A 12,633-nucleotide genomic window follows, 5' to 3' on the forward strand; every position below is an offset into this window, starting at 1 on the left:
CTGTCCACAACCAGTAGTAGATTTTCCTCAGGCTCTACAGTCAACCACCCATTCTGGCTGACACCTCGATTTCAGTCTCATGATGCCCTGAGCAGAGAACCCAGTTACACCATACTGGACATCTGGCTTACAGAAGTATGTAAGCAGCTCTGTTTGTAGTGACTTGTTACATAGCAATTGAAAACTAACACAGTCATACATTTACTGAGTGCACATGCTCTAACTGCTAAATCTCTAGAAGGTAGACAGACCTCAGACCCAGGAAATACACCTGGCAGTCAGAGTTAAGGCTTGGAGGTGGCAAGGAACAGCTAATAGCTTGGTGTGAGAAAGCACCTCCACAGAAGAAAGTGATCTCAGATGTCCCCAGGTCTTGAAAGACAGAAGCAGAGATTGAGAATGAGAGATAGAACAGAGATAGGAAGATAGAGAGATGGAGAGAGAAGTACAGAGAGAGAAAGGGTGAGAGAGATGGAGAGAGGCTTGTTCAGAAGTCTGATCCGTTGGTAGCCCGGTTATTATCACATGAGTCAACCTTAGGGACTGTGGTCTGAGACAGCCTTCCGTTGTAGAGGTATTTGGGAAGCAGGCAGAAGGAGCATGAGCATGGCACCTAGAGCCTTGCAACTCAAAATGTGGCTTGAGGACCAGCAGCATCTACATCATCTGGGAGCTTATTAGAAAGGCTGAATGTCAGTTCCTGTGCTAGACCTAATAAGTCAGAATCAGCATTTTGGCAAGGTTCCAGATGATTTATTTGCACACGAAAGTTTTTGAAGCACTTCACTAGGAAAACAACAGCAGTTTCTATACAGTAGTTTTTGTTAGTTTCTAAGTAGTAGAGTGTAGCTAAGAAAAAGACTTAATGGAATTTAAATAATTTGTTATTTTCTGTTTTTTAAAAAACATCTTCCTAGTGAATTGTAATGATGTATATAGCTTAGAAAAACTGCAGAAAAGTCAAAGATGGCTCTGGACAGGTAGTTCAGTTGGTTGGAGCATTGTCCTGTACTCCAAGAGGTTTTCGATCCCTGGTCAGGGTAAGTGCAGGAGGCAGCAAATCGATTTTTGGGACATTGATGTTTCACTCTTTCTTTCTCTCTAAAATCAATAAACATATCCTTGAGTGAGGATTGAAAAATCTTTAAAAAAATCTCAAATATGAAAAAAATGAATTGCTGAACTAAGAAGGAAATAAATGACTCATCAAATCTTCAAATGATTTGCATACAACTCTAAAGAAAGATCTACATATTGAAAACCTGTATGAATTATATGTGAAAGCCCTTATATTTACTATATGTTCCATGTGTGGTTTAATTTATCTTGGTATGCAACATCCCTCATTAAAAAAAAGAAAAATGGACACATACTGTGTTTTTTAAGTTTGAATGGTGTGCATATCTTGAAACATGGCAACTGGAACCCTATGAAATATTATTACATGTTTAAATTTTAAAGCATATATCACTATTTTAAAGTATACAAACCTATTTCTTATGATGAGAATTACAAAAGAATTTTTAAAAATCAGTATATGAAAAGGGAGGATAATTTTCATGTTCTTGTAAAATAAAATTAATAATCAAATTAAAGATTACAGTTCTTTTAAAGAAAATAGTGCATACAACCTAGGTATATAAACTTAAATATAATCAGTTCTTTAAAACTACAGATTTTTCCCAAAGTGAAGCTGGAATTACTTGGAGATGAAGTCTGTTATTTTTCCCCAGGCTATGAAATAATCATGAATATGAAAACACGTTATTAGATAAGGCAGTGAGAGCAAAGAGTTGTGAGACCCAGGGTACGACAGTCCCCACATGAGATTGCCATTAAGATCAAAATAAATGACTTTGATTTTCAGAAATGTTTGTGAGAGATCATTTCATCTTTCATGTACTTTTAGGAAAGCAAACATAACAACATTCCAGCTGTAGTTTTAGTCATAAGATAATTTTTAGTGAAGAATCTATATGTGGTTATACAGAGAACTCTTAATTTTTTTCACTGAAGGCAACATACTTACAGTTAAAGTTAATAATTTTTGTGTTAGACTCTTAAGTGAATTTTTTAATAAGGAAAAATAGAATTGCATAAAATTCAACTGTCTTCCAAAAGTTATGACATTTCCAATGTCATATGGTAGGTTTTTATTTGAAATTAGTGTCTTTAACTATGGTTTTTGCACTATTATTTAATAGTGCAAAATAATGTACTGTAAAAGAGTACATTATTTAATCAATTTCCCTTCTGTTACACCATATTTGGAAGGCTGCCGGGAATTGATCTAACAAGTAGTATCTTTTTAACCTGGTCTACAATCAGAAGCCCTCCTGTAAAACAGGATTTATGTCTTTGGCATGTTACATGCCTTGTGATTTTCAGAAAGTAATTACTTTATAAAAATAGTAATTCTTTAATTACAAAGAGTTAAAATAAATATACTGTTTACAAAATCTTCAACTAATGAATCTATCTCCATATAATTTTGAGTATTTCTCTTACATAATGTTCTGCCACTGCCTCTAAATAAGTGAGAAGACTTTGTCTAGGACAACACAAGATGTATGGGGCCATCTGTGTGTGTGTGTGCATGCGCACATTCAGTGCCTTTCCTGACACTTCCATCAGTGCAAATTCTAACCACTTTCATAGCACACTATTTACATGAGATCCAAGAAGTCAGTTATGTGATAACTTTCACACTCCAGGTACATAACTGGAAAGTTGAAGATTTCATACTGGAGAAGTAGCAAAATAGCCAAATAGCAAAGCTAGTGGATTCTGAAGTTCAGGGTGAGTCTGAAGGGGAATCTGTTTATAAGATAACATGCAGCATTTATCTACTTAGGACACATTTTCATCACCATGATTTAGTTTTAAGGTAGCTCATGATCTCAACTTTTAAGAATGCTTCTGCATTATGCAAGATGTGCTTATAGTTTATATTTCACATATATTTTTATATATTTTTTATATATTTTACTTATACTTTTAGTGCATTGAGCTAAGAATTTGTGGTCATAAAATCAGACTTATAAAAAACAAATAAAAATTAAAAATTAGTGCTAATAAATAGCTGGATATCCAGCTGAAAGATACAAAGCTTAAATTAGTGCCTTTTCATTTTCTAGTGGATTTTCTCAAGTTTATTTTCCAGAGAGAAGGGATAGAAAGCATAATATAAAGAGCAATACTAGTTCACTGTGGGTTTAATTTTAGTCTAAACTATATAGCCATGGAACATAGTTTTTTTAAAAAAGTTACGCCGGCCTTGAATCAGTTATCTGACTCTTAGCAATGGTAAGGGGTATTGGCACTGGAAATGCAAAAACAAAACAATCAGTGACATGTCAAGGCACCTGCATGCATATACGCTTATTTTAAGTCATTTTTATATAAAATGAATAATAAACTGGAGCTACATCGCTGACTCAAAACCTGATCTGATTTTCCAATCTTACGCACCTATTTAAAATGATTAGAACTGTTCGTTTCCATAATTGACGTCGCTCTCTCTTCACATTACCGTTTCTGAAATCAGCAGATTCCTTAATCTTTGTACTTCCTTTCAGTGTTGGATGATTTCCAATTTGAAGTGTTTTTGAACCTAAATAGAATCAGCTCAGAACAGCTCTATGATACATTGAGAAATAAAGGTGTCTTTGGAGAAAGAACTTCAAGTGCAAATTAACTCGAAATAATTTAACCTGAGTGTGGAATAATTTGCAGCCTTTCTTTGGTACAGCTGTGGGAATTGCTTCTGTAGGCCCCGTTGGGGGAGTTGCCCGGCTACATGCAATTTTGTCACATCTGTCAGCTGTAGCTAAATGGAAAATATAGTAAAAGGTAACATTACAGAGATTTGGGATATTCCCTAGAGGGTCTTGTCTCCTTGCAGCAGTGAATAAATTATGTGAAAGCTGAAATGCAGTATTGTTGATTTGCCAACTCATGCAATCTGAAAAGAGTGAAAAAAAAGTCACTTCTTGGATTCACTGTTTAAATGCTCTGTAGCCAGAAGCTCCTGTCTAGTAGGGTTGTATTTGCTGGTCCTAAAATCAAACCGGTGTTATTTAGGCAGGTGTGTTTTTTTCTGATTTATCTGTTTTCATGACAATATTTTACAGGGAAATGATCATTACATCGTATTTAGATACATATATTCAATTAATTTTTAGTTTTGAAAAAAAAGTACAGGCAGACATACCAGCATACCTACAATAGGAAGTGTCAGAGTCCATCAAAGACTAATTTAGTGATGATGACTATGCAGTTAGAACAGTCAACAGCTTCCAGATCAACGGGGCCCTGGACAGTTGATAGACTGCATTGCCGAAACACCGGGTATCAGACACTCAGTCGTAGACTGAAAGAAGTCAGTGTGCAGTGCTTATTTACATACATTTAATTGGTGATATTTTTAGTGGAGGAATTTGATTTCAATTCCTAGGATGGCACCTAAGTATAGAAACTAGGTGACCTTCCATCTGATCTTCTCACTATACAGGTTCCTGCATTTCCTACAGAGAGATCTTTAACTAAGTGGCAGGTTGTTAACAATAGCTTCCCCTCTCATTTTGAAGAGTTCTTGTGAAGGTTAATGAGAAGACATTTGAAAGAGATTTATTAACTGTAAAGGATCAATAATGATCTTTTGGGGTTCAATTAACAACTGAAGAACAGGAATTGTTCATGTCTCTTTCTCGGGCTTTGTTCATTCAAAAAATATTTACTATACATTAAATTTATGCAGAATATCATGTAAGATACACAGTTTTTATCAGCGTAAGTTATCTACTGATAACTTACTCCTCAAAGAGTTTGAAGCCCAAATATATGGTAGCATATAACAAGCACCAAAAATAAATTGTTGACTGACTTAAGGGAAATGAGAATTCTGTTCGTTCTTCCTAAAGTTATCTGTGAAGAGCTCTGGGCATGAGTTGGGCCTTAAACAGTTAATGAACAGTCAACAATCTGAGTAACTGGAAAGGTTATTTCAGGTACAGGGAATGTAATGCAATAATGTTTTGAAGGTTTAAGGCAAAAGATAGGTTAGTCAAGGGCAAATAATACTATTATGTTAAAAACCAGAAGTTACAACATTTATTTGGAGCTCACAGTATAAAAGAACTAAAAATCTATAGTAGGAAATGTTATCAGAATCCATTGTTAAATCCACAGAGATGGCAATCAACTCGGCCTTGCCAAATTCAAAGTCATTGAATTCTGTGAATCTATTGCCAGTATTTGAAAGGTTGGTATTTCCCACAAAATTCTTATTTCTGGAGATCTTGAACTTCTGATCAAAACTATAGTGTGGATTTACATTCTTTTATGGCCATAATCAGAACACAACTCATAGTCCATTATACAGGGTCTGGCACAAATAATACATTTTGTTATTACATAAAAATCTGTTTTTTCATTTTATCTTTTTATTTGGAAATATTTATATCAGCACAGTGATACTAAATTTTAAAAGACATTGAATGTTATTACTTTGGATATCATTAGTTTATAATAGAAGAGACACAGAAATTATTTACGTGATAAAAGATTTCAATACTTCAATGGAATGGACTTTGTCATGTGATGCCACTTCAATAGTGATTTATTTCAGTCTACATACTTTCCAAGACTGTCACCATCTCTAAATAAGAAATAATCCTCATCATCTGGAACTACTTTGGTTCCTCCATATTCTGGAAGAACTTTATCTCCAACTTTAGTGCTAAGTGGTCGAATCTCCCCACCTTTCCTTTGGAGCCCCATCCAACAGCTGCTACGGTTGCTTGCAGTACTTTTCCTTGAAACTTTTCTGGAAGCATAATGTGTCTTTTGGTTACAGTTTCTGCAGCACACCTTTCAACCAATACAGGGTCAAAGAGGGGCAGAAACCTGCTAAATGCCTATCCCACCATGACTCCAGCCACCACAGTTTGTACTCCGCTCTCGTGCCACGGTTGCAAAGAGATTCCAGCAGTCAGCCCTAGGGACACGTGAACTTGGGAAAAGGCCACTCAGTGCACAGGTGCACTGACCCCCACTACCCACCCTGCCCCATGCCAGAGAGGACGGCTACAGCGGCAGGCACCACGATTTGCTGGGAATGTTCTGCATAGCCCACTGACAGCATGACCTGGAGGCAGGAAGAAAAGAGGCACTCTCTCTGGGCTTTTCTAGGCTTCCTGCCTGGGTTAAAGTACTATCCCTTCACACCCCCCCAGGAAATTACATACACATGTTTTATTATAAAATAATAAGCATGTAATTCTATAACATGACAATATCACACTCAAGCACACCATATGACATTTTAGGTGAAATGTTCAAATTGCTGTCCATCTAGTGCGAGACATTCATGTGCCCTACCAACCATGCTCAATGGCATTATTTCTGCGGGACCCTGTAGATAGGAGGTGAGTGCTCTACATTATTTTACTTCTGGCTCTCTTCAGGTATGTATGTTACTTACTTAGTGCTCATAGGTATATGAATTTGTAAACCCTAATTTATAATACTCCAGAAGTCCATTTCACATTCATAACACTTTTTGAACACTACCACGAATTTCTCTTCTGAGGTAGCATCTTCACATTTCAGAGCATTTTTAGAAGTTCTTCCTTATTCCAAATGGAAATCTACTTGTATCTTTGAGGTGTTTGTCTTACATATGCTTAATGGAGCCACATTAGAAGTCTAATCATTTCTTCTGTGATAAATCTTCACAACAATATATTATCTCCTGGCAATTTCACCCTTATTTATGGATTTACTTAGCAACCATGCTGCCAACTATTATTTCCAGCTGCCTACTGAACACGTCTAGTCTTTGTCCCACATGGTAATTCAAACACGACATGTCTGAATTGAGTCTGAGCTCATCTTCTTCACCAAACCAGGTTGTATTTCCTTATTCCCTAGCTTAGTAACTGGCCTCAGCCTTTACGAAATTATTTAGTCTAGAAATACAGTCTTCCTAACCTCCTTGCTTTGCATCATGTCTATGCAGCAAGTACCATAACTGCACTGAAACTTATCTCAGTTCCTCATTACCGCTTACTGTGGACCACCACAGCCTGCCGGCCCCGTGTCCTGAGCCATGTCCACCTCCCCTCTGTTCTTCATGCTGCTGCCATACAATTGATTGCTCTAAAATATGAATTTATCCTGTTATCCCCCTAACTTACCAAATGTCACTTCTTTGCCACCATATTTAAGGTGAAGTCCAAACTATTTAGCTTGCTCTTCAGAATCTGTTTCCATCTACTTTCCAGTATCATTGACTACTATGTCCTAACATTACTGTGTTGGGACCAGTCACACCAGCCTTTAGTTTTCTACATTATCTGTCAGTTAACATCTCTCCCAACCTCCTTTTCTATCTCATTTGACAGGCTAATTTCTTTGAGTTTTGTAATAAAGTTCATTTAATGTTTTCTTGGTCAGGTCATTCTGCTCCACTGCATTTGAGAATAATTAGGTACTCAATTTTGTCTTCCCACCTGTGCATATAGCTAGTACTACATGGAAATCAGTATTTTATTTTTTTCCTTCCTGTATAATACCAAGTCAGCTATTGAGGATACAGATTACATCTTGATAATTTTCTGAAATTCTAGCATCTAGCACAGAGACTGGCTCATATCTGGCACTCATTAAATTTTAATTAGATAAATTAATCAATAACTACCTCTAAATTAACCATTTTCAGATCTTTATATATCTTAAGACTTTCTATTATCCTGATTATTCTTGGTATACTCTCTGTTTTGCCAGAATTCTTCTTTAATTGAAGTTTATTATGACCAGCAAGAGATGAACAGGAAACATAATTCTGTGATGAAATTTCTGTGAACTTGAAAGTTGGATATAGCTCGTTTCATATCTCATCTCACCCACATGCTGCCTGTGTGATCGTGGCAGATTTGGTCACCTCACTTAGTCTTGGTTTCCTCATGCATAAATTATGAAAAATGTGATACACTTTAAGTATGGATTCTGGCACGTGGCAAGTTTATATTCAATTATTTACATTAGGTTCATATTCTAGAACTCAGCACAGCATTGCAATGTGTAATAGTCATGCTAAGAATTTTTGTGGAACAGTCCTTGAGAGCTAGACTGTGAACTCCCACTCTTTGATAGATATTATCACTTATATTTCTAGGAAATGCAGTATGATGGTACATTTAGGTTAGAAGCATTAGAATAGGAAAGATATTGCATATTTCAGCTCGAATATTGTGACTATGTTCACAGTTACTTTGCTCAAAAAGAAACCCATCTGTCCCTTTTCTGATTGCTATGAACTGTATTTCACAAACCTCGTGAGCAGTGTCATGAACACTTCCTGAACTTACGAAAGCTTCACCACCTCCTATTCCAGGATGAGATCACAGTCAGCTACTCTCTCTGCAAGCCAGCATCTGTCATTAATCCCTTTTCTTGGTGTTCTGCCCTATGTCTGAATACTCTCAATATTCAATTTAACTGGAAAGCTCTTCAATGGCGATAGGGCTTGAATTTTAGTGGCTGACATGGAGTACAATATCTAAATCTGGTATAGATTCTTCTGACTGGTGTCTGGCAGCCTGGAAAGGGCATAGAGTTGGTTAAAATTTTTCTCTTGCTTGAAATGTATGCGAGAAAACAGCAGTTATTGGAAATTCCATACTAAGAGAGTGGCACTGTGAAAAGTCCAAACTAAGTCACTAATCAACTGGAGTGAGGCTTAGAAGGGTAGCCTAGAGGTACAGAAAAATGAGGCCATGGGAAACAATGACTGATAGAGTACGTTAAGAGTGACAAGGCTCCTTAGCTACACTCACTTATACTTTTATATACCCACACGTTTTAAAATCTCAAAAGGAAAACTTCTTTGAGTACTTCTATAAACCTAATTATTGGGATGTTGGGAAAAATAAGAAGTGAAATGATTCCTCTGAGTTTTATGAAATAAATTACTGCAAAAGTACTTATTGAACTTTCCTGAGGGAAGTAAAATAGAGATGCCTTAATTACTTGCCAGTCTCAGATATTCTAGAACATTTTTCCAAAAATGGTCATGTGATGACAATAATGTTGTGAACCACGGCAACAGCTACCATATAGAATGGCACGTGAACTTGACACATGCCAGGTTTTGTGCATGTATGTTTTCTAATTTGCTTCAACAGTAACTTTGTAATTATCACTACCCTTGCTTTCTAGGGTAGCCAGTGGAATAAACTGTTACCACCAGTGGAACCAAGATTTCAGGAAATACTGCCTGGGAAACAGATAACAAAGCTATCTTTGTCCAAAGATAGCCAAAGCTATCTTTGGCTGAGAACTTGCCTCATTGCAGTATATTTATACTTTCCCTAAAATATCAATCTGCCATACAAGTTTACTTTTGAGAGGCAGGTGCTTTTGAAATATATGGCCCCTTCACACTCTCTGAACCAAGGTGAATGTATACATTGCTTCTTGTATATTCACCAAGTGTGGTTACTCTTTGGACCCTGAACAGTCAGGTAGAAAAATATATCGTAGTTCGTTTTACTAGACAAGCAATTTATCCCTTAGGAAATTTGCCAGAAAAATACTTAGATGTCTAAAAATTTCAGGAGAATGTGGAATGTTGTTTTCTCCTTTCTAAGAGTATGTGGTTATATGGAGTGTTTAGGTTGATATTTGCTATTACCTATGAATTATTTATTTGTGTGAAGCTAAACAAGTTTCATAGTATTCCCGGTGAAATAAAATGAAATTTATGATTTGGCAGCATTTCAGAAACAGCTAAAGCTGTGAGTTTAACACAGGCAGATGCACACCTCTGGAGCTCAGCTTGGCAGGAACCTCAGTGGTCTCTGTCCATCGTTAACCTTTTCCTTTCTTCATTCCAAATGGGTGAGGGCTTCCTTAATTGGAATAGGGCCCATACACAAAGAGCTGTCTTCACTCCATTAGCTATTGATTTCTAAAGGTTTGACCTCTTATATTTTTTGAAATTGTGGGTTAACCTCCTTGCCTGAAGGAAAACGGCACCTGGGAATGACATTTCCATTTTCTAAAGCAATGTCATCATACAAGCCGGACTACAATGGCCATGACATTAACCTATGGTTCTTAAGAGGACAGTATCATTCACTTGGTTTGATAAAGAAAAGAAAAAAACACGGTTTTATTTTTAATTGACCAAAAAGGAAGAAAGAGCATGGACTCAGTCTTTCGAAATGTTTCTCCAAACCTTTTCTCAGTAGGATGTGACAAGAAGAAGGTCACAGAAGTGACACCTACTCTCTGCACTGTCAATTGTTAAAAGTCATGATCATGTTCCAGTAAAAGCTACATCTCTATTTCAATCAAATTAGGAAAATGACAGTTATGAGAAAAGCATTTTATTGCATACTGTGGTATTGGAGGCAGTCACTGAACCAGTAAATGCTTTGACCTGACATAATAGTTATCATTTTAGCAGCTTTAACCAATTTGTTCATAATTGCTGGGAAGATAGTTTGTCAAATAAAGAATTCCTCGACTCAGACTCTGTAGCTTATCTTTATGGAACATAAAGGCCCTACCGTGGCCAGAGCTTTCATTATGACATCGTGTTTTCTCGCTATTGTATAGAAATTAGTATTTATCCACATTTTAATCCTTAAAGGAAGGGAATACCACAAAAGTTTATTCCCACTTGAGAGGACAAATAGAGGAGAGAAACTTATTTTTTAAATCTATCTTTATTTCTATCTGATGCATTCTCATAAAGTCTGTCTTTATAGCTTCAACTCTTATATTTTACTTGCTACAGATCTCTAAGACTTGCTACTGGGGCAGGGCAAAGCAGAGTAGTGGGCTTGAAGTGCAGACACACAAAACTGTTACTACCTGCTCACCTTCCCTCTCCCTTTTCAAATCCACTGAACTCCACTGATGGTCTCTCTCTCTCTCATTGCCCTGCAATACAACACACTCACCTCCCTTTTCCCGTATTTAGAACTTTGGTTCATATTTTTTCTCTCTGCCTGAAATGTCCTGTCCTTGCCCTTCCATGGCCACCACCACCTCCTCATTTTCAGTCTCTGTTTAAATTTTGTATTTCAGGAAGGCCTGTCTGTGCGTCCCATGCAGGCGGCGCCTCTCCTTTTCTAAAGCGGCATTCGTTCCTTTGTTCACTTACGGTCTCACCTGATTTTCGGGATGAGTGAATGATTGTACACAGTGCCTGTGTCCTCTCCAGTAGACTGTACTCATGAGTTTCAACCCAGGCTTCCCTTTAAAATACCCGGGCAGCTTTTAAACAATCCTGATGCATGGGCTCCATCTTCTAGAAATTCCCAGTAATTGGCCTTGGGTAAGTCCAAGGTACCAGTATTGGTTGGAAGTTCTCTAGAGGATCCTGACTCACAGCGTGGTTGAAGCCCTGCCCTGAGGCACAGAGGCACTAGTCGGCCCCATTGGCCCCCGGCCTAGGGCTGGCAGGCCTGAGATGTACTATGATCATCTGTGGGGTGTGAATGTTTGGGTTAATGTCTGGCTCATTGCTGACATTCTAGTTGTCTTTGTTTTCCAAAATATGCCTTAGAGATGATAAAAATATTTGCAAGCAGCAGTACTCTAAAACTTGAAATGAGAAAGAAGTATCAGTAAATCTTCTGAGCTTAAAAATAAAAAAAAAATGAACCCTGTTGTTCTCTTCCATTGATGACATCAAGATATTTCCCTGCAGTTCTTTTGCTGAGTAATTTAAGAATGTCTGCCACCAAATGTACCCATAAGCTGTGTGTGTATGCATCTGGTGTAGGTATCTTTCATTTTCTTAACTATGAGAATCTATCCATAGATCACTAAAACCATACATCAGTATCCCCATCATAGGACAGTCATTCTTGCATATTACAACCAAAATAAATAATCTGTAGTTGAACTTAAGTTTATATTTCTTTTTGCTTATTAGCAAAAAAATATACTTTTTAGTATTATCTGTATTTTAGTGTTTTATTTTCTTTGCATCTGGTGATTTTATTCTACACCAAAGCCAGAACTAGGCTACTGGGCTGTGGCAAGGGGTTCATTTGTCTCGGGGTCAAAAAACCCAGTAGTTGCAATAATATTTTAATGTAATATTATAGAAATAAAAATTAATGCAAAAAACTCCATTGGGAAGAAAATGTCAAAATTTTAGATAAAGGCTGCCACCCTGCTGAGCCGTGTCCAAGTCTGAGGCAAAATGAAACATGTGCACCCCTGGGTACATCCTTGAGTTTTTAAATGGGTGATTTTTTTTTCCAGAACAATATAGTTGATGAAAAAAGTTTCCATGGTAGTATTTTATGCTAAATACTTGGCACAAAATAATTTATTATAATTTTAATGAAGGTGAAGCTCACTAAAATTATTTTAGGTTATCTGTTGGTCGAGAGAAATTGACAGACGGCAATTTTCTCAACTTAAAACAAGGTGAGTGGAGAAGTTAATTTTTGAAAAAAACGTGATTGATGAGTTTGCTTCCATTAAAATCAGAGTCCACACATTTCCTTTTGCCTCAGGCTCCAGCGTGGCTCCACACAGCACGGTGATGCATGAGTTTTTATTTATAAAGTAATTTAACCGCCCCCCCAAAGAAAATGTCACACT

General features: G+C 36.9%; 1 protein-coding gene and 1 pseudogene across 3 annotated transcripts in view; one reads left to right on the forward strand and one right to left on the reverse strand.

Annotated features, from left to right (window-relative positions):
- THSD7A (thrombospondin type 1 domain containing 7A) overlaps window positions 1-12,633 on the forward strand; it is a 349,815-nt gene that overhangs the window by 97,277 nt on the left and 239,905 nt on the right. The window lies entirely within an intron of this gene.
- Window positions 5,438-6,046, reverse strand: LOC114508222 (annotated as a pseudogene).

This window comes from Phyllostomus discolor, chromosome 10 (genome assembly GCF_004126475.2).
Source record: "Phyllostomus discolor isolate MPI-MPIP mPhyDis1 chromosome 10, mPhyDis1.pri.v3, whole genome shotgun sequence".
NCBI lineage: Eukaryota > Metazoa > Chordata > Mammalia > Chiroptera > Phyllostomidae > Phyllostomus > Phyllostomus discolor.